Raw genomic sequence first — 23,866 nt, forward strand, 5'->3', positions numbered from 1 at the left:
TGTACACAACTAAGGTTACTTTCATTTTTCAGTCCGTCTTTATCCCATCACTATCACTGTCAGTCTAGATCAATCCACCTCTGCTGCCATGGAAACCACTTACATACAAAATCACACATTTGCCCAGACAAATGTATACACACATACACACATATTTAAGTACTTAGAATCACATTGCAGGGACCTCAATGATTCCCCGCACTAAGTGGTAGAATGGAGAGACATTCCATTTACTTCTCATATACTTTTTGAGCATTGTTGCTATTTGCATTTGGTAGATAGATTGCTAAACAGGTAGAGAGATAATAGGAAAAAATAGCTGAGTCTTGCCCATGATTCATGGATAAATACAAAATACACAGCTAATCAGCTGCCAGATCTCCTTGGTTTTAATATCTCCATGGGTTATGAATTTCTTATCAAAGAAAGGTCATTGATTTTTCTTAAGCCGAGGCTGGGCCTCAGACTTTTAGAGCTGCTATTTTGCCATGTCTCCCTTCTTTGCTGGTATGTCCCTATATATAATTAATTACTCATAATAGTCAGTTATAATCAGCCTTTACTATCTGCAATCTCGAGACCTCGATTACTCTTAAGCATATCTCACTTCTTTTGGAAAAACAACAAGCGTGATCTGAAAAGATCACAACTGCCATTCCCACCCTACATACTGTCTAATGTGGAATTAACAGAGAGCAGAGAAAGTAACCTTAATGGTATAAATTAAGAATCAAGATCTACAATTTGAAGAATAACCATGTCTTCAGGGTCCTAAAGGTATCTGCCTGTTTCACTCGTGGGCATTGGAGCAAAGTAGAGAGAACAAAAAGGGAAATCAGTAGTCCTGACCTGGCTTTATTTAAAATTTTGATCAATTTAGCATGAAATTTTCCCACTAATTTGATTTTTTAAAAAATAGTAAGGTATCATTTATCTTGTGTACTGATGTTTTTGATGGCCCTTAGGTTTTGCATGAAAAACAGTTGCTTCACTTGCCTCACTGGCTTTCCCCTTGTTCCAGCCTTGGCACCCATGAAGAGGTTTGCGCAATAGATTTCTTGCTTTAATTAATTTATTTTTTATTCTTTTTAAAACTTAAAGTATAGTTGATTTACAATGTTGTGCCAATTTCTAATCTACAGCAGAGTGACCTAGTCTTATATATATATAACCTTCCATCATGGTCTATCTGAAGAGACTGGATATAGTTCCCTATTGCTATATGGCAGGAGCTCATTGCTTCTCCATTCTTCTTTTTCTTCTTCTTCTTCTTCTTTTTTTTTTTTTTTTTTTTTTTCCTTTTTAGGGCTGTACCCATGGCATATGGATGTTCCCAGGCTAGGGGTTGAATAAGAGCTATAGCTGCTGGCCAGAGCCACAGCAACGCCAGATCTGAGCCATGTTTGCGATCTACACCATAGCTCATGGCAATGCCGGATCCCTAACCCACTGAACAAGGCCAGGGCTTGAACCTACAATCTTATGGTTACTAGTTGGCTTCATTTGCACTGCGCCACAACTGGAGCTCCAGCTTATCCATTTCTCCCACTTTAAAATGTAATAGTTTGCATCTACTAACCCCAAACTTCCAGTCCTTAGTCCTCCCCCTTGGCAACTGCAAGTCTGATTTCTATGTCTTGAGTCTGCTTCTGTTTTGAGATACGTTCATTTGCGCCCTATGTTAGATTCTACATATAAGCGATATCACATGGTACTTCCCTTTCTCTTTCTAACTTACTTCACTTAGTATGAGAATCTGTAGTTCCATCTGTGTTGCAGCAAATGGCATTATTTCATTCTTTTTTATGGCTGAGTAGCATTCCTTTGTAGATACGTACCACATCTTCTTAATTCATTCATCTGTCAATGAACATTTAGGTTGCGTCCATGTCTTGGCTATTGTGAATAGTGCTTCTATGAACATAGGGGTGAGTGTATCTCTTTGAATTCAACTTTTGTCTGCATAGATGCCCAGGAGTGAGATTGCTGGATCATATGGTAGTTCTATATTTAGTTTTCTGGGGAACCTCCATACTGTTTTCCTTAGTGGTTGTACCAATTTATGTTCCCACCAATAGTATAGGAGATTTCCATTTTCTAGTTTTAATTTAATGACTTCCTTTTTTTTTTTTTTTTTTTTTTGTCTTTTTAAAGGCTGTACCCATGGCATACAGAAGTTCCCAGGCTAGGGGTCGAATCAGAGCTGCACCTGCCAGCCTACACCATAGCCAGAGTCATGCAGAATCCAATATGTCTGCGACCCCTATCATAGCTCACGGCAATGCTGGATCCTTAACTCACTGAGCGAGGCCAGGGATCAAACCTGCACCCTCATGGATACTAGTCTGGTTCGTTAACCACTGATGGGAACTCCTTATTTTCTATGATTAAATGCGGCCATGGTTATGTGTCATAGACATAACACATTTGGTGAGGACATCATTTATATCTTTTCTTTTAGCAGGCAGCCAACTTGGAACATTCTGTTGTTGTGGGTGACACTCATCAGTAAGCTGGGTTTTGACGCTTCTACTTACCTCATGACCCAGCCTAAAATTCTTAAAACTATTTATAATTTTATCAATGCTGTCATCATTGAATAAAGAAGACTCATTTTAATACAAATAGACTCTTTAAAAGTGAGCATGGACTGAGTTACAAAGTATCTGAAAGGCCACAGAGGCATCGATTAGAGCATCGTTTACAGAGAATTTTTTGTTTCTGTGACACTTCATGTTAGTGCCACATTTTTCAAAAACATACTTAAAGATTTTTTTTAAAATGCCGTTATATTTCCATTTATCTTCTATGATTATTTGACTCACTGCAAAGCTATCACAATTTGACAGATTTTGCTCAACTGTGTGCCAAAAACATGCAATTTAAAAAGAAAAGGAGATCTTTGGGTGGGAATCTCGTCTGAGTGAGACCTGTAGTTCCAAACAGACTCGTGACTCAGAAGGAAATCAGTGCTGTCAGTATTGTGAGCAGGTTGAGAGAGTGCAGTCAGAAAATGTAATTAAACAACTTTCTACATTTCACAGATTATATATACAAGTTCAATGTAAGTAGGACCCATTAAGCTCTACTTCTATATTAAATAAGTGAGAGAGATCTCTGCATCATGCTGTCTTTTTAAAATATTGTATAAAGAATAAAGGGTCTAGGATCAGCACATCAACAAAAAACATCATTTTATATCTGAAGTTTCTCTTGTAGCTCTGGGTAATTACCCCCTACTCATATTTGGTTGCCAGTGAGAGTGCTTGTCAGAGCTAGAGTAAACTGAATTTCTAGGACACACGTGCATTTCACAGTTCTCAGAAACTTGATAATACATCAATTAAAAAATTGTGAAAAAGAAAATATAACAATTCCATGGACTATCAAGAGCATGTGGTAGCAAGCTGTGAAATTCATGACATACTTTAAATTTTTGATAAAGAGATAAATAACAGTGTTGCTATGGCTGATAAGTTTTTACTGAAAATTAAGATAAAATGTTTAATTATAAATTTGAAGATAAATAGTTAAATATAAATCTATTCCTTTTCTGAAAATATCTTTAAATCAACCCTACATAGATGCTAGGAAATACACAATTTTCCAATCTGATCTAAGGACACTATGTAATATATTGAAAGAACTGTTTTTGTGGGTTTGACGCAAGTGGGCTGCATAAGAGGCATTTATTTTTCAACTGTGAAAACTAACCCAAAGCTGTTCCTGGTATTGTTTCACAAGGCTTTTAAAAAGTCAAACATTACTTCTCTCATCTAGTGATCCGTTTGATTTCCTGATACCTTGTATTCCCCTGTCTTGACCTCCCCTTGTCCTAATTAAACACATACAGCTAGTGCTACGAATATATGTTAAATCTCTTTGGACTATATATTAAATCCATTCATCTCAAAAGCTCATGAGTTCATTCACTTTAATAAGACATATTTCCTTTAAGAAGATTGTCTCCAGTCTGCTTATCTTCACACCAGCATTTCCTAAGCTGTTGGTAATGTACATTAAACAGCAAAAAGGACATTGACATTTTGATACCTGCTCAGCACATGAAAAATGACATTTCCAAAGGTAGGAATTGAGCCAAACAGGAAGAGAATTTCCACTTGATCAGTCATACATTCTAGTCAATTCAAGACTCTAGACATGAGGCATCGTGGAGTTAGCTGAAAGACAGAAGAATAAAAGGGTTAGAAGCCTAAGAAAGGACATGTGTATTTCAATGTCAAGATCAAAGGAAGAAATGTAAGAAGTAAGAATAGGGAAACTTAATGAAGCTCGATAATGAGGTCAACTTCTTGTTACTCGTGCCTAAAATAACCTGGATGTGTGAACTGCTCTGGATCTTTAGGGAGAATTTTTAGAAACCTTTTTGAAGGAAGAGAGTTGTAAAGGGAAATGAGAGGCTGGCATTCTTCTCCTCATGATCCATGGAGCATAAATTACATTCTAGTTTCACCCATTCTCCCAAAGCATATTTCATGTTTCCGTATCGTATTTATTCTCTTACCTCTGGCTGGGTTATTTTAATACTCCACTTTCCTTTGCCAGCTCTGTTTATTCACAACCAAGCTCTGTTATTCTCCCTTCCAGGAAGCCTGCATGAACGACTCCAGACTATGGCACGTTTGTCCAAATTATATTTTCTTTGGGATCAAGCATATTGTTTTGATGACGCTTTTTTTCGTTATGGCTGGTCCTGAAAACATAAACCCCAAGTCTGTGAAGAGCAGGGGCCATGCTGCTGCTTTGTTGCATCATCAATGACAGAGATCCTGATTCCTTAACAAGGGAGCACTAAATTTCACTTTAACTCCTTTACGGATGTATTCAACAACTAATGCTATTTCAGACATGTATTAAGGGTATACAGTGGGCTAGGTGTTGTGGATAGGAAGGGATAAAGTTTCTTCCAGATTGTGAACTGGAGATGGGTCCTGGCCATCTGCCTCCACACGGATGGACTCATGAGCCACGGCAGCTGCCAACCCTCAACACCCCCGAAGGGGTTCCAGGTGGAGACCAGGAGTGAGGTACTCGGTGCTCTGGGAGAACTAGCAGAACAGGTCTTCAGACAGTTAGATATTTTCAGAGAGGACTTTATGAGCCCAATTCTTGCATCTCCTTGTATTTAGAAAAGCACTAAAATCCTTCATGGCGACAACGGCTTCTTGTGGCTGGAGGTAAATGTCATGAGACTGAGCAGTGACCTTCTGCAAAATGCCAGCTTGGTTGCGTGTATCTCCCCCTTCCCCAAAATCACGTATACACTGACTTTCCCCGCCCCCCACCATTAGCAGCAGTATCTCAGAGATATCTGAAATGCTGCCCTCCAGGCTGTAACCCTCATTTTGCCCCAAATAAAACTTAACCCTGTACTTTTAAATTGTGCATATTTTTTAAATTGACAGCCTAAGACCTTAGAATGCTGCCCCTTATAGGGGTAAAAGGCGTTTGTTGAATGTCTCCATTGTTCTAAGGCCTAAGCAGTTATTGAATAATCCAACTAAATTCTTCCCATTGAGAGATGGGGGGAGCAATAATAGTCCTGGGTGGCATAAGATAATAGCTTAGGGGGTTGTCATTACATGCGAGGTTGTCATGACATTATTATAACGACACTGAGCAGGACTTGAGATACGTTGAGAAACAGTGTTGTCGGAAGAGACATCAGCAAGTCTTGTAGAAGAAAACTCTTGATTTGAGAGCATTTTGGAGTATTTGGGGTCCCCCAAAGCTCCAGAAGACAAAAGCAAAACAAAAAATTATAACTGCGGTTAGCAAGATCCGCGGTTGAAGGGAGACACAAGGTCAGATGGTGGTTGTGGTTGGAATGGGAACATTGGATTTGAGTCTTTCTGGACTCCTGAAGTTGCTATGTTTTTCATACCAAATAAGATGAAGCCCTGCATTTTGAACAGAGTAGTGTCCCTGTTGACTTTGGTTGGAAGACAATCTAGATGCTGTGTAGATGTGACAGTAAGGATTCTCTCAGAATCAGTTGTGTGTTCCTGATGTTAATCTCCACGGACAACTAAAGCCAAACCTGAATGAAACGTCTTAACTACTGATTACTGCAGTCTCTGCTGGGATCCGAGACAGACCAGGACAGCCCGCGTTAGCTTGTCCTCATTCTTTATAGACTAATGCTTTTCCCTGGTTTCTGTTGTGTTTTTAACATTAAGCTTTTCTTCTTCAAATTATTGTGTGTCATTTCTCTCTCTCTCTCTACTGCATCCAGTCTTACACCGTAGTCTTTGGGTTGGCTCTGCATTTTAGGCTAGCCATAAGGGCTGCCTTGGGATCCCAGTATCCGAAAGAAGTGTTGGTACAACTGCTGTCTTTTTCACTATTTTATTTTCCTCCTTTTCCCAAGAGGTACTAGGGCAGGCTAGAGAACAGTCAGAGGAATCACGTCATGTATTCCTTCCCTGATGATGAGTAAGTTTTCTGCCCCAACATTTTTACACTTTTCCTACCGTGAATGAATGCTTTTCTTGAAGGCTCGTTTTCCCTTTCTGAAGGATTCTGGGTAGCCCAGGCATGACTTATTCATAGGGTGTACTCAGCTGAGTTTCTGTAAATGAGATGCCAGATCTATACAGTTTTGCAATATGGTCAAGGAATATGCACACACACAAAAGTGTTTTGAAATGATTCAGTATTACATGTCCATCCCAGACAGGCATTGTTTGGTTTCTTTTGTTTGTTAACTGGAGGAAGAAAGCATCTTAGAAATTATGTTAAGGGCCAAACTTTTCTTCCCCAGAGGACCTAACCCAGTTGGCCTAGTTACCTGAAGGAAGCATACCGACTATGCTCAAGGTTAAAAACAACAAATAGCTTTCCTGCATTTGTCTTAATAGTCTCACGGGGCGGCGGGGGCAGGGGATGCACTGTCATACAGACACTTCCCTTTAATCCTGGTTTGTAAAAAGCTGTAGAGAATTGAAACTCTTCAGTCTTTTCAATATTTTTGATGGGTTTGTGTAGAAGGCCACCTTAGTCTCAGACATGGGTGAGAATTTCTTTTCTTATAGAAATTACTTCATAGGTGAATAAACGTCAAAATCAAGGGCATTTACCATAGAGTACAATTCAATGAGTATACTTTTTCAAATTTTGTCCAGTATTTGGACTAGATAAAGAAACCTGGAAAGCATTTTCTTTCCTTTTGATGAACCTCAAATTTTTTAATGGAAAACTGCACGGGCAACGTCATTACTCATCATTTTAGTAGATAAAGTTCTAGAGGAATCAAATCTCTCTGTATTTATATACCATATACACACACACATATGCATAGATATATGTCTGTAGCCTTAGGAAATGTAAAGTTTAATTTGAAGTCTTTTTAAAATTGGCCACTTTTGAGTTAAGTTTACATGAAGTATCTGCATTATGGTAATCTCTTTGATGTGTTACTCTTTGAGCCCACATTTTGACTCTTTCAGTGATATGCATATCAATTTGGAAATTAAAATCTCAGGGAAATTCTACGTTTACTTTTATTTAAATTGCTCTTGGAGGAACGTAGTTTTGATAGTGGCTTCCTAAAGTTACAGGGAATTGTACTCGACATCATTAAATCGTAAAAAAATAGCATTGCATATATATTTTTTCAAAGTCCTTATGGATAGATAAGACCTGATGGCCTAGATCTGTAGAGAAGAGAAAAAATGGCAAGTTAGCCTTTTAGGTTTAGAATCGACTCTTGACTGCCTGTCCTCTAATACAGCTTTGGTATGATGCACAAACAAGAGCTTGGAAGCACCTCATAATGACAACTGCAGAAGCCTCTGTGTATTCCCTGAAAACTTTCAGATTCTCCAAAGATTTGACTTGGAGCAGCTTCTCCAAGGCCCTGGAGAAGTCGTACATGGGTTGTATATTCATTGTAGCATCTTCATTCCCCACAACACAATTTTTTAAAAAATGAGAAGGAATATGAATTTCATCTGATAAGAAATCCTTTCAAAGACAGTCAGAAGGAAGAAACATGTCAAATAAGTGGTAGCAATGACTGCTTCAAGCATCATTCGTTTAAACCATTCTGGCAGATTCAAAAAGCATTCTACAAAACCCCTCCAAGACATAAACATGATTGATTTCTGAGACCTGTGGGTCAACTGTCCCATATTTTTTTTTTTTCTAAGTAGAAGAAACTACAGTGACAGAAAGAAGCCCTAACAAGGAAAAAGACATTTTGATTTTGAGCAGTTTCTTCTGTTAGTCTTTTAATTACCTTTAGAGTGTTCCTCTTGGGTTTTCTCTTCTTTTCCAGAAGTGAACATCCATTTCCAAGTTTCTCTAACATGTAAAAACAACTATGGAAGCCTTCCTGTTAAGTGGAGAGCAGTGGCCTGTGTCGTACTGACTCCAGGAAGAGAGTAATTATGGTACCACGGGCTGAAGAGTTCTTGGAACCTCAGCTGTCATGTCTCGGGGTGGCTAGATGCTAAGTGGGCTGAGCCATGTGTATGAATGGTCTTCAGGAAGACATAGACGAGTGGTCCATCAGAGGCCTGGAAGAAAATGTTGGCATATTGAAATCTGGGCAAGTTGAGAGGCATTTCCTAAGGGGGAAAAAAAAATGGAACCAGCTCCAGTGGAACCCAAGGGGGTGTGCCATTTCCTGGGTCTAGTAATAATAAAAAGACACCATTGGTACTTGGGGTTCAAAGAAGGAAGGAGTTGAAACCGTAAAACAAGGAGAGAGGGCTCCCTGAGAAACACCACGACTGTTTTTAAGGGATCATCTTAGGAAGCTTGAAGGGGAAGATGTGTCTGTGGGTAAAAGTCACCAGCCTCAAGCTCTGCTGCTTTTTCTCCCATTTCCCCTCCGACGTGCTCCTTCCTGCAAGAGGGCAGGAAAGGTTAGTCATGGAATCTGTACTGACCACAGAACAAAGCAATGTGGAAATGCGAGTCTAGACTAAAAGGCAGGCAGCTAAAGATAGCCAGCTCAGTTAGAAGTAATAGCAAGACATAAAGGAGATGCATTTAAGAAACAGAAAAAGGATATTTCAGACACAATTATGTTTTGCTGGGAAAAATGCAGGCATATAACTGGAATCCCAGAAAACCACACTTCCTAGGTTTCATTGTAATGGCTATTGCTGATGAAATGATTTGTTTGATTTGAATTCTTTTGTTTTTTTCCGCCAAGTGGACGAATTTTTGAAAATTTTGAGTTGATACAGGGAAGCCATCTCCAGTGCTTATTCCATTCAGTGCAGTGGGAAAGTCCGCAAACTGGAAATACGTATACTCTCTAACTACATTTCAAAAGCAAAGACAGAGCCTAAAAATAGAAGACATGACATATTTAGTAAACAGGATTTTAGAGGATCATTTGAGTGTTTCTTGCTGTGTAGCACATCAGTCCAAGAGGGAGTGGCTCGAAACGATAATTTCTTATTTGCCATGATGCTTTGAGCTAATTGGTGCGCTGGGCAGTGCCCTGCTCCTCGTGGTGTAGTGGAGGCTACTCCTGCGGTTTTATCAAATGCGAGCTCAGCTGGAGCTGGAATGTACATCATCACCTGTCCTTCTCCGCGGCTTCCCTTTTAGTACTCGTGCTGGTGTTTATTACACAGTGTAGATGGGTTTCTAGAAAGGAATATTCTAAGAGGGTAAGACCCAGTGTGCAAGTGTCTATCAAGCCTCTGTTAGCATCAGAGCAGACAGTGTCCTTGGTCAAAGGAAGAGGTGTGACTAAGCCTATCATCAGTGCAGGAAGGATTTTACAAGGAGGAGCATCCTTCATTGTGGACCCTGATGTAGGAGTCTTAAAAAAAAGTATGTATTTCAACATCATGATTTCTTTGTACTGCAACTTTTTTAGGAGTGCCAATAATGCTGATTTGCACTGATACTCAAAATTGCCAAGAAAAAGGTTAAATTCATGTGTTTAACTACTTTGCAGTCCTACAGATGAGACAGGCCCTTTCAGTGAAGTGCTGTTAAAGAATTACAAATGAAATCAGAGAGATCGGAGATGGGGCCACAATCACAGACTGGGGATGGGATGAGGGAATGGATTCTTTCCTCTCCCTCCCTCCCTCTCTTCCTTCCTTCCTTTCTTCTCTACATCTTGAGGAAAAAATAGGTCTTTATGAGTATCGAAGGAATAAAATTAGGATATTTCAGGATGATAAACAGCATGGTAACATGATTGTTCATCATGTATTTGAGGAATTAGGAGAAGCTTTGTCTGAAGAAAAAAGAGGTCATATGGAGTAAACTAGAGCTGAAAAGGAAGATTCAGTCCAGTTTTAAAAAGGTTGGAGATGCCCACCTTCTGTGCCATGTAAATTGAAAGACACATGAGCTGTCAGAAAACTGGACAGTGTGGGATACAGGGCATTTCCAGTAAAGCATAGTCAGATGCCCCATACAAGGTACACAGGGGCTATCCAGGTGGGATCCAGGCAGGTAGGTGCTTTGTTTATGAGGAAGAGAGGGCAAATCATAGCAAAGAGGAGCCAGTATTATGACAGGAAGATGAATATCTGTTCCAGGCATGGAAGCATGAAGCAAAGGAGTAATGATAATCATGAAAACAGATCCTGGGGCACTGTTATCACAAAGGAATATAAATGAGGAATACAGATGTTGCTGGGGTCTTAGTGGCTTCTTTTAAATGTTTGTAAAACTTAAGATCTTCATCATTATTTTGGGGCCCATGGTATCTATTTCAGATTCATGCTTTAATCAGTAAATAATGCATCCTATATGCAAAGGATTATATATGTCTTGTGACATACGTATTCTTGGCAAATTGCAGATGGTTAATAAATGAGAGTGATTGTTTTCGTCTACATGATTTAATAATCGTAGATACTTCATCAGACGTTTTACACTCATGAACGCTCATCTCCACGAATACCCTACAAAGTAAATACTGTTATTTTTATTGTATGGAAACAAAATGAGTCTTGGAGACATTCATTCCTTGTCCAAATTCATAAGGCAAGTCAGAAAACTCCACATTCAAACTCAAGGCCTCCTCTAATTTTTTAAGATTTTTATTTTTTCTCTGATAGTTGATTTACAATGTTTTGTCAATTTCTGCTGTACAGCAAAGTGACCCAGTCATATTATATATATATATAATATACATATTCTTGTTCGCACATTATCCTCCATCATGTTCCATCACAAGTGACCAGATATAGTTCCCTGTGCTGTACAGCAGGCTCTTGTTGCTTATCCACTCCAGAGGCAAGAGTTTGCATCTACTAATCCCAAACTCTTAGTCCATCCCACTCTCTCACCCTTCCCTTTAGGGTCTCCTAATTTATTTATTTATTTTATTTTATTTTATTTTTTATAATTTATTATTTTTTCCCACTGTACAGCAAGGGGATCAGGTTATCCTTACATGTATACATTTTCCCCCCACCCATTGTTCTGTTGCAATATGAGTATCTAGACATAGTTCTCAATGCTACTCAGCAGGATCTCCTTGTAAATCTATTCTAGGTTGTGTCTGATAAGCCCAAGCTCCCGATCCCTCCCACTCCCTTCCCCTCCCATCAGGCAGCCACAAGTCTCTTCTCCAAGTCCATGATTTTCTTTTCTGAGGAGATGTTCATTTGTGCTGGATATTAGATTCCAGTTATAAGTGATATCATATGGTATTTGTCTTTGTCTTTCTGGCTCATTTCACTCAGTATGAGATTCTCTAGTTCCATCCATGTTGCTGCAAATGGCATTATGTCATCCTTTTTTATGGCTGAGTAGTATTCCATTGTGTATATATACCCCATCTTCCGAATCCAATCATCTGTCGATGGACATTTGGGTTGTTTCCATGTCCTGGCTATTGTGAATAGTGCTGCAATGAACATGCGGGTGCATGTGTCTCTTTTAAGTAGAGCTTTGTCCGGATAGATGCCCAAGAGTGGGATTGCAGGGTCATATGGAAGTTCTATGTATATATTTCTAAGGTATCTCCAAACTGTTCTCCATAGTGGCTGTACCAGTTTACATTCCCACCAACAGTGCAGGAGGGTTCCCTTTTCTCCACACCCCCTCCAGCACTTGTTATTTGTGGATTTATTAATGATGGCCATTCTGACTGGTGTGAGGTGGTATCTCATGGTAGTTTTGATTTGCATTTCTCTTATAACCAGCGATGTTGAGCATTTTTTCATGTGTTTGCTGGCCATCTGTATATCTTCCTTGAAGAACAGTCTTTTCAGGTCTTTTGCCCATTTTTCCATTGGGTTGTTGGCTTTTTTGCTGTTGGGTTGTATAAGTTGCTTATATATTCTAGAGATTAAGCCCTTGTCAGTTGCATCATTTGAAACTATTTTCTCCCATTCTGTAAATTGTCTTTTTGTTTTCTTTTTGGTTTCCTTTGCTGTGCAAAAGCTTTTCAGTTTGATGAGGTCCCATGGGTTTATTTTTGCTCTTATTTCTGTTGCTTTGGGAGACTGACCTGAGAAAATATTCATGATGTTGATGTCAGAGAGTGTTTTGCCTATGTTCTCTTCTAGGAGTTTGATGGTGTCCTGTCTTACATTTAAGTCGTTCAGCCATTTTGAGTTTATTTTTGTGCATGGTGTGAGGGTGTGTTCTAGCTTCATTGCTTTGCATGCAGCTGTCCAGTTTTCCCAGCAATGCTTGCTGAATAGACTTTCTTTTTCCCATTTTATGTTCTTGCCTCCCTTGTCAAAGATTAATTGGCCATAGGTGTCAGGGTTTATTTCCGGGTTCTCTATTCTGTTCCATTGGTCTGTCTGTCTGTTTTGGTACCACAACCACACTGTTTTGATGACTGTGGCTTTGTAGTATTTCTTGAAGTCTGGGAGAGTTATGCCTCCTGCTTGGTTTTTGTTTCCCGGGATTGCTTTGGCGATTCTGGGTCTTTTGTGGTTCCATATAAATGTTTGGATTGTTTGTTCTAGTTCTGTGAAAAATGTCATGGGTCATTTGATAGGGATTGCATTGAATCTGTAGATTGCTTTGGGTAGTATGGCCATTTTTACAATATTGATTTTCCCAATCCAGGAACATGGACTATCTTTCCATTTCTTTACATCTTATTTGATTTCTTTGACTATAGTTTTATAGTTCTCAGCATATAAGAGGCCTCCTAATTTAAAAGGCTGTTTACTGTTAGATTCTGACGCAATGTTGATAATATGGAAAAATAACACTTTGTTAGGTGTAGATTACAGAATAAATATGGATGTTTTCATTCTTAGCCTGCTGATCCTCTTTACGTGTTGGGTCTGTTGTTTTTCTTTTTAACCAAAGAAGCCATCTTAATAAAGCTTGTAAATAGTGTTTACAGGGAACATAGAAAGATCAGAGTGTCTTTGGATACAGAAATGATTGTTTTTGAATATATTTATGGTATCGGATGAGTCATTTGGCGATTAGTCAAGTGCCTTTGTAAATAGAAATCCGAGTGAGTGGGGAGCACTTGAAAGACCATGCAGGGAGGCAGAAGAACCCTTCACCACACCAGCAGGAACACTCCGCAGACAGAGGTCCTCTTGCCTAACCCTGGGCTGTGCTGCAGGGGAGTGAGGGTCAAGGTTGGTCTCCGGCTACTGTGAGAAAGGTGGAGCTCATGGGAGGACTTCGGGAATAAAGAACATGAATTACACCCCCCTTCGCAGAAGCTGTCTGTGCCTCTCCCTTCCTTCATCTCTCCCCCAAGACAGCATCCCTGGCCTTGGTTCAAAAGGGCCAAAGAGATACTTATATTCTCATTTCCTGAAGCTCAGGAAGGGAGTTATCAGGATGCTTCATGTTTTCCTCTTAAATTGTCACAGTGTTGCTTACCATCGTGTGCTACCATTTATTTTCATTTAACACTTAGAAGAGCCTTGTGAGGACACACTGTTACAGCTTGCCTGCATCTCTTCAAAGACCACCCATCCTCTCAATCATTATACTTGAGCAACCCTACTTCTCTCTGAAAAAAAAAAATCAGAAAACAAAACCCAAGCTTATTGTCCCATGAGGACCTTTGATATTCCTGCTCCCTCCCTGGCAGGCCTTTCCCTGGTGTCTGCATGCGTAGCCCTCTTCATTCAGGTGGCAGCTCAGATATCACCTCTCCTCCCACGTGATCCTTGGGGCTTCACTCTAGCGTCTCCCCTCTCTTCTTCTCCACAAACATTCTGTCATTTGGGGTCCTTTGGAAAATGTCTTCATCCTGCACATCACGGGCTGCAGTGCATCTTGTTCAAATGATAGCTGCTTGTCTGTAACTGCTGCTCCCCCAGGTGTGAAGGCAGGTCTGCAGCACCAGAGCCATGCTTGCTTGTTCTTCTCCCTGCTTCGGAGCCTGAGAACTTGGCATAAGGGCACTGGCCACTACATACCTGTTACGTAAATGGGTGGATTTCTAATTTAGCTGCTAAAAAAGAAGAGGACTCCAGATAACATTGTTTTTTCCACATAGTTTGGGAAATTTTCCCAGTGAAGAAGCAGATAGTATTTATCTTGGGCTTTGAGCACTTCCTGCATTCTGTTACAACTACTCAGCTCTACCATTGCAGCCTGGCTGTATTTCAACACAAGTTTACCTACAGACGCAGACACCAAACTCTGTTGGAGAATGCAGAAAGAATGCCCTGATGAAATTTGTATGCAAGCAAGAAATACTGAATTATCTTCAGCTATGCCCGTAGCTGTGATAAATTTGTACCTGATGAGTCAAATTTTGTCATTTTCTTTTGCTTTATATCGAGCAACTAAATATATATATACAATATTTTAGCTTTAGGTGACTGGTTCTGTGACATAGATTTGTGCCTCAAAAAGAAATACGATACTTGTTTTCATAAATACAACCCACTTAAGTGAGTTCATCATCTACAAACACCACTTTTTAAAAAGTTTTGGTCATGTCAGCAGCATGCATAAGTTCCCAAGTCAGGGACTGAACCCAAGCCACAGTAGTGAAAATGCTAGGTCCTTAACCCACTAAGCCACAAGGGAACTCCTCTACAAACAACATTTAAACAACTTTCTTTCTTTTCCTTGTGCTTCTACCCTGCTTACTGGGGCAGTTTAGATGTCTATTTTGTTCCAGATAATATAGTTTAGAGGAATTATTTAAAGTGATGTATACTGGTTATGCTTTTAAAAATCATCACTTCAATAGGAGAATTCCTAGACTATCAACAGTATGATAGTCACAGTATCATACTCAGCCTACACAGTTTCTTTCTTCACACAAATAATTACCGTGTAGTAATGTCTTTGCCTCCCTCTACCTAGCTTCATGGTTAAAAAAGGGTTAAGTCTAATGTCACAGAACCTTTAGAAATAATTGGGGAAATTATTTCGCCTCATTCAATGACAATACCTCACCGATGTCTCCAGCAACACAGAGCTGCCATGACATAATTGCCACCTTCTGCTTAACTACAAAAAAACAATGCAGCAAACATGATAATTGAAATTCCCAGAGAAGAACGGCTTTGGATTTGTTTCTGATCAACTATGCATTATAATACATTGCAATGTTCGCATCCGACTGAAATATTAATCATATCATTGTGTGAGATTATTGATGTAATAAAATTTGACAAGGTAATCTGTATACCTTGAAAATCCATGCTTCACCATTTTCCTGCTATTTCTAAAATCTTCTGCAGGTATAATTTTACTTTGCTTCAGAAAGTCTGCTTATCCTGGTCATCAGTGATTGTGGGTTTGGATGCCTCTTTGTCCACCCTGCTAAATGTTATCTCTGACGCGAGCATGTATATCTTTTATGTACACTTTCTAAATATGGCTTTTATTTTCTGAAACACAAAGAATATGTCATTTGATCCTGTGTATTATTCATATTGGGATGAGGAAATATTCTCTAGGTTGGGTCCTCTGGATGATTGATCTTTTTACGAAAAACCTGTTGTTTTGCCAAATAATTTTTTCATAGGTCCATTAAATAGTCCATTAAATGGCAATAATTCATAGGCCTTTCAGTTAGGACTTAAATCTGCCAGATGGTTTATAGCACAGTTGACTTCAGCCATTTAGAATGTTATTCATAAACATTTGTCATCTTAAATCTTGTCATGAATCTCTTTGATGCAAGTATTTTTCTGTGTAGGGAATTGGTTAGTTACACGGTTCTAATTCGTTATGAGCCACTTCTTTCTTCTACAAGCTAATTAGTTGCCCCCTAAATAGATCTGCAGGATAAAGCCAAAAGTTTTCACAAAAGCGCTGCCATGTAACCTTTAAGCTAGTTTTATCCCACTTGTGTTACAGTCATTAACTCTGGCCTCAAGAAGGCAGAGGTATAAGTGATAGAAATTAGATTTTTGAAAAAAGAGTAAAGGCTCATTTTCAATAAAAAGACTCTGTGTAACTAAAAGACTCTGTGTTAAATCCTTCACAAAAATGTGCATTTAGAGAAAGATACATTTTCACACATGGAGCAGCCAACGATACTACATGGGACATCAGTGAATTAAACTATTAGAATCTGAGGTTACTCTTGGGTAAGGTAAATGTGTAGAATTGTCTCACCTGCAGGTTTTATGTCAGCATATGCTTTTAGTACGTAAGTCAGCTCTGTCAGTGAAAGGAAATGAATTTTAATGGGAAATTCAGATTTGTTGATTGTGTATCAATGATAAGCAAATTTATTTTCTTAAAGGATGGTTTTATCAAAGTCCCAAGAAACTGAGTTCCAGATACTGACGTCCGTAATGTTGTATCATGTTCAACATGATAGTGCCTGTAGCATTGGCCAGGTCACAGTCAAACAGTATTTCCCAAATTAGCACCTTTCACAACCATGTTCCTCATGCCTATTGAGGCAGCTTTTGATGAGGGAATAGAATGTGTACCTATAACTGTTTTGAGCATGTGCTTGAGGAGATAAGGAGTAGAAAATTTTGCCACTCCTCTGTATATATACCAAGGAGCTTTCGTTGAAGAAAATTGCAGCATTAATCCTTCAGCTGCTCAGGACATGCTACAGGATATGCGTATCCAATGATAAAAGAATTGTACATTTAAATACGTTATAGATGTAGAGAAGTAAACATCCCCTAATGGAATATTTTAATCAACTTTTATAAGCACTTTTATCTTCGATATTTAGGATATTTTCGAAGGAAAATTTAGAAGTGTACATATATATGTGTGGATGTATATATATTACACACATATATGTGGTGAAACATCCAGAACTGTTTAAAATGTTTCTCCAAAATAGGGCCTCTCAAACTTGTCTGTTTGTTTAGTGTCATGTGTTCTCCACATCTGATAGCATCTTGGAGTCCATTATTTTAAGTATAACTTTACAGATGAGCATTTTCTTAACACATATTTCAACATTCTTCTTCCTAGTTTAGCAGCCTGGACATTTTAATCACTATTCTACTGGAAGAGCAGGCAAGATTTGAGGTATCATTCTTGCGCTGTGTTCCAAAATTGTAATCCTGTTTTACATGTGGAAAAAATCAGGAGGAGTAAAGAAATAATAATCTAAGTTACAATTTCTTTGTTACCATCAAAAGTGGTAAGCTTTGGACAAGAGTAATATTATTAACCCAGTTTTCTTATGGCAGGTGCCACCCAATCAGAAACGACACTGACTAGAAACAGCTTGAATGGCTACAATGTATTAAGCCCCTAAATAACAGTCAAAACTACTAGTCATAAATTCACTAAATGTAACTGCTCAAAATTTCAATAGATATAAAAAACTGTCTTTAAAATAACATTGGAGTTCCCCTTGTGGCTCAGTGAGTTAAGGACCCAATATTGTCTCTGTGAGAATGCGGGTTTGGCCCCTGGCCTTGCTCAGTGGGTTAACACTTCAGTGCTGCCGTTAAGCTGCCGTGTAGGTCACAGATGTGTCTTGGATCTGGTGTGGCTGTGGCTGTGGCATAGGCCAGAGCTGCAGCTCTGACTTGACCCCTAACCCAGGAACTTCCGTATGCCACAGGTGCACCTGTCAAAAGGAAAACAAAGCAAAACAAACAAGCAAAAAACAATGTGAACTGTTTATGATGTTTATTTAATTTTTAATTTTTTTAGTTGAGATAGATACCAAATTTCTATCATAAAAATCAGATATATTTCCAAATCCTCTTCACTTCCTCCCTCTTAATTTGTAGATTAATAACTTGATAGCACTTTTGCCGGATCTATTTGTATGGCTCTTTTTCTTCCTTTACAAAAATCATGGTCTGATATAAATTTTTGATACATTAGTAAATAATAAGGTGTGAACTTAATCGATATTAGTTGTTAAACTGGCCGTCAATGTGACTATATCATTTTATTTTTTGCTTTTTAGGGCTGGAGCCATGGCACATGGAAGTTCCCAGGCTAAGGGTCAAATCAGAGCTACAGCTGTCAGCCTACGCCACAGCCGCTGCAACGCGGGATCGCCGACCCACTGAGCAAGGCCAGGGATGGAACCTGCATCCTCATGGATACTAGTCAGATTTGTTTCTGCTGCGCCACAATGGGAACTCCCCAGTGTGACTATTGTAAATCAAAGGTATGATTTAATGAACGACTTCCAATGTGAAAACTTCTCATACTTATTCTGCTCCTAGTCTGAGTTTTTAGGAGACACTAGAATTTATAGTCTTTAGAGTTAAAATCCTAATTTTAATGACTAAGTAAAATTTTAAGTAAACAAAATTACTTTAGAATTTTTTTTGGCATTTTTCCACTTTTATTGAGACATTATTACCATACAACATATGTGAATTTAAGATGTACTTTGCAATTAGATACATGTGTATCTGCAACATGATTAACACAGTAAGGTTAGTTAACACCTCAATTTTTAAACTCTTCCAACTTAGAGGAAATTTAAAATTATATAATAGACACCCATGTGAACACCGTAAAAATATAAGAGATGGGAGTTCCCAGTAGCTCAGCAGGTTAAGAACCCAGCTAGTAGCCATGAGGATGTGGGTTGGATCCCTGGCCTCACTCAGTGGGTTAAGGATCTGGCATTACCATAAGCTGCAGCACAGGTCTTACATGTGGCTCAGCTCTGGCATTGCTGTGGCTATGGCAGAGGCCAGCAGCTGCAGTTCCCATTGGACCCTTAGCCCAGAAACTTCCATATGTTGCAGGTATGTGCCTCTATTAAAAAAAAATAATAAAAAAATGTGAGAGGTAGTTACATTTTGCCCTATTTCTATCAGATGTCTGTTAAAATGAAATTCAGTAAGTACAGCTAAATCTTACCTCTTTATCCTTCTCCACCAGAGAACCACTCCCCTGAACTTGAGATATATCAGTCCTGCATAGTGCTATAGTTTAGTTACATGCACATATATCCATGTTATAAATTGTGAGAGGTTCATATTTGAAAATGTGACATATATGTATCATGAATTATTTATAGCTTAGCAACTTGGTAACATTTAAGGAATGATTAAAGCCAGCATGATGTTCTCATTCCAGATTTTTAAGGAAAATGCTTCTAATGTTTCCCTATTGAGTGTGTTGGCTTTTTTTTTTTTTTTTTTAACCATAGTTTGGTAATCATGCTTGGTCCGTGAGAATTTGGTCTTCAAAAATCTACAGCTTTCATATCTCCAACATCAAATATTTATTTCTTCCTGCATAAGCCAACAAAACAAGTTAACATATAGACATTATCTTGGTCGAGGCACTGGGCTTAAACACTTCCTCTTTCGGAGTTCCTTTTGTGGCACAGCAGTAACGAACCCGACTAGTATCCATGAGGATGTGGGTTGGATCCCTGGCCTTGCTCAGTGGGTTAAGGATCCTGCATTGCCCTGAGCTGTGGTGTAGGTCTCAGACGAGGCTCCACTCTGGCATTGCTGTGACGCAGGCCAGCAGCTGCAGCTCTGATTTGACCTCTAGCCTGGGAACTTCCATATGCCAGAAATGCAGCCTTGAAAAGCAAAAAAAAAAAAAAAAAAAAAAAAGTAAAGATCCTGGCCTTTGTCCTGGGTTTTCTTTCCTGTCCTCACTTTTCAGGGGCCCAGCTGCCCTTCTGTCTCCTTGAAGGAAGGGAAAGCTCAGCCTTCTGCAGTGGACCCGCGATTCAGAGGGCCTGCCTCGCTCTCACGCTGTAATCAGTGTCAGCAACTCTTCCTTGTTACCTCCTAGACACCCCCTTGTTTATTTCTTCAGATGTATGTGTAAATGAAGAAAAAAAATATATGGATACCTATCTAGAATGTCTAGATGTGGGACAATTTTGGCCTTTGATTTTGTTAGAGCAGATGTTTTGGTTTTTCTGTAGCTAAATCGGGTGGCTCGAGAGAACAGTTGTAACTCCCCCCAAGCAGACATTTGTGTGGGTATATGCTACAGTACAGTTGACCCTCAAACAGTGCAGGGATTGGGGTGCTGACCCCCCTCCTCCTGTACATAAATGATAGTCGAGCCCCCGCCTCCCCAAGGTTCCTTCACATCCACGTTTCTACATCTGGGGATTCACCCAACCCCTGCATGGGGCACTGCTGTATTTACCGTTGAAAGAAGCCATATATGTGTAGTCCACACACTTCAAACCCATGTTGCTTAAGGTGTGGCGATATAGAACTTCAGAATATTGTATGGCAATGTGTTTGTATTTTAATACATTAAAAATGACCTTTGTGGGGAAAAAAAAAAAATTGGTCTCTCTGCTTCAGTGGAAATCCTTCCATCAGAACATGGCATGTATCCTGCTCAGGTATGTGAGTCCTTGCAGCCTGCAAGTTCAATGTTAATCTTATCCCAAGTCCCAGTAAATATAAATGACCAGTGCAACTTGTGACTTGAATTTGAAACTAGAGGAATCTTCACTTAGGCTTTTGATGGGACTCTGAATGGAACTTGTTAACTTTCTTCAAAAGTTTGGTATAAAACATATTTATAAATGTTTGTTGAAGAATTAAGGTCTTGATGAACAAAAATGAATAAATCAAAAAGATTTAGATAATTAGTTGAAATATTTATTATTGATCATTTCTTGGAATTGTAGTTAACTTTTCTGTTGTAAGGAAATTTGACTGAAATATGCTCTTGTACTAAAAACAAACAGAAAACGAACAAAAGACTAGAAAATCTCTTATTTTTCTTCTGCTGTTTTGCATTTTTATTCTTTGTCCCAAGTACTCAATATTAAAATAGTAAATCATCAGAGGGAAACATAACTCATATCTGTGAGATATTGCTAGATATTTCCTATTTAATCTGTTGCCATTTTAATTTTGATCAAAATGAAAATTTGAATCTTTTCCTACTCAGTGCTTTACCAGATCACTATAAATAAGTAGAACCTAATGTATTATAAAGTTTTCAAGTTTTTAAAACAAAACTTTTATAGTTTCTTCTAAATTTTTCTTGCTAAAATTGTTTCCATTCTTTTTTTTTCTTGATTTATGGCAATTTTCTTATAAGTAATAGGCAAGAAAAGTTTGCTAGCAGATGACATGGACTTTTTATCAGATAATTTGAAATATTTGGGTTGGATTCTAAGTAAATATTTGTATATATTTTAAAGTTGGAATAGATCGGCTCTACTAAAAACATGGGAAAGTATTATATTTAGTAGTAAGATAAGATGCATTATTATTTTTAAAAGGGCATTTGAAGCTCAGCAGCACTGCTAGAAATTATTAAATTTTTATTGTGCATAAATACAGCCCAGCACCAAAATTTAATTTTTTAATTGAAAAATGTTCTACCTTTATTGTGATATTACCAACACATAACATATGAAAGCTTAAGATATGCAATGTGATGATTTAATATATGTATAAATTACAAAATGACTTTCACAGTAAGTTTAATTAAAACCTACATCTTTGATGGGATCACTTTTAAAGTAAGTTAATTGGATGGTAAAGTTCACTATATTCCATTTCGTTCATTGTTGAACTTTCAGGACTAAATACATTATTGAGCAATGACTCACTGAATTATAAAGCAAATCAAAAATAATTCTTTTTCTACACTTTAGTTATTAAAATGTGTTCTTTGCATCTAAAATATGTGTGTGCGTAAAGCAGTTTCAGAAACTGAAACAAACTGATATATATTATTCACTCATTTGTATAGACCCCTTATCATACTTCAAGTTCAAAATACGTTCATCTAGGTAGATTCCAGAATAATATGAACAATCTCAAATGTTGTGTGATGTTTTCTGCAATATTGTGCCTAGACAGTTTTATATGCTTTGAAAATAGAGGTGTGTTACATTCAATTCAGATTTTTTTGTGTGGTAAGCAAATTTTCAGATCTCATAAAACAGAGTAAAGGGCTATCATATATTACAACTTATTCTCTAATCTTAAGTCAGATACAAGGAACTATTGTAAAAAGCCTATACAATGATTAAATATTTATGTGAACATCTATATGATACTGAAAGTCTTATTAAGTTGAATAATTCACATGTTCAGATGTAAGAATGTGAAAATAATTTTGGAATATAACAAATAAATATATTTTACACAACTCGCAAATAACAGATGTCTTTTTATTTACTTTTATCTCATCTCTGCAGAAGAATAAGATACTTCCTGCTCTTTCCATTTATCTAATGAGTTTAATTTCACTTCTTTTCTCTTATTATTGTAGCATGCCGCTTGGGAGTTACTTCTTCTGTACTAAAACAGACTTCATTTGAATTTATAATCTTCTACCCCTAAGAATTACTGTTTTCATAGGAGAAATTTACAACATGTAGGCACCCACCTTCTCCTTGCTCTTTGTTTTTTCAGAGAGAGAGAGAGAGGCACAGATGTTGGGATCTGTAGTCTCTCCCTCGGTTGCATGTGGCTCCATCATCTCCTCTCCAACTGTATAATGTACAATTGATTGAAGGAGAATATGATTAAGGAAAGCTTTCTCATTCTCTTCATTTCCAGTTTGCTTAGTGGGCAAACTGTAGTATTCCATATCTCTGTAGAGATTCATTCCCATGTTCAGGAGAAAAAAGTAAATGGCAACACCTTCAGAAGGCTTTCCCCAAAAGAGAAAGAAAAAAAAAGCACAGAAAATAATTTTGCTACGAAGCTTATCTTTTAAGGGACAGGAATTTTCTTTTTTTTCTTTTTTCTTTTTTTCTCTTTTTGCCATTTTCTTGAGCCGCTCTCACGCATATGGAGGTTGCCAGGCTAGGGGTCGAATCAGAGCTGTAGCCGCTGGTCTACACCAGAGCCACAACAACGCGGGATCCGAGCCGCATCTGCAACCGACACCACAGCTCATGGCAACGCCGAATCCTTAACCCACCGAACAAGGCCAGGGATCGAACCCGCAACCTCGTGGTTCCTAGTCGGATGCGTTAACCACTGCGCCACGACGGGAACTCCAGGGACAGGAACTTTCTAAGAGCAAACCTCCTCCCAACTTCATCTGTTATGTCTTCGGCCAGAACAAGACCTCATGGCCACCAAGAACTGCATGTGGGCCCCGAAGGCAGCTTACATGTTCATGGCGGGGTCCACTGGACAACAGTTTGCTTTAGTTAACTAAGCAGCGGAATGCCTCACGTCTCTCTTGACTTCGCCCACACATCAAGTCATCGTCTAAACACCTTTTCCTCCTAGATGTCTCCTGCCCTTAGGTCTGGCAAGACTCTCTGTTCTGTGCTTTCTTCTTGTTTTGAACTTGTCCTGTCATAACATTTCTAACAGCAAGTTATAATCACTCATTAGTCAGCATTGCCTTAGACAGCAAGCACCATGGAAAAGCTGTTGTTGAATACTGAAGAACTAGAGGCAAGGACAAATTGGACCTAAGAGAGCCGTTCATGATGTATTTCCCGGAAAGGAAAGAGGGAATTAAAAATGAATGAACAGCTATTTAAAATACTGGGGGAGTTCCCTTGTGGCACAGTGGATTAAGGGTCCAGTGT

At 38.6% G+C, this 23,866-nt stretch overlaps 1 protein-coding gene across 1 annotated transcript in view; it reads left to right on the plus strand.

Annotated features, from left to right (window-relative positions):
* LOC146398768 (uncharacterized) overlaps positions 1-23,866 on the plus strand; it is a 690,556-nt gene that overhangs the window by 223,113 nt on the left and 443,577 nt on the right. The gene's annotated exons all lie outside the window — the stretch shown is intronic.

Source organism: Sus scrofa, chromosome 10 (assembly GCF_054392235.1).
Source record: "Sus scrofa isolate SSC_HxYL_T2T_F1_AM1 chromosome 10, Sscrofa_HxYL_maternal_Yorkshire_Landrace_v2.0, whole genome shotgun sequence".
Taxonomy (NCBI): Eukaryota; Metazoa; Chordata; class Mammalia; order Artiodactyla; family Suidae; genus Sus; species Sus scrofa.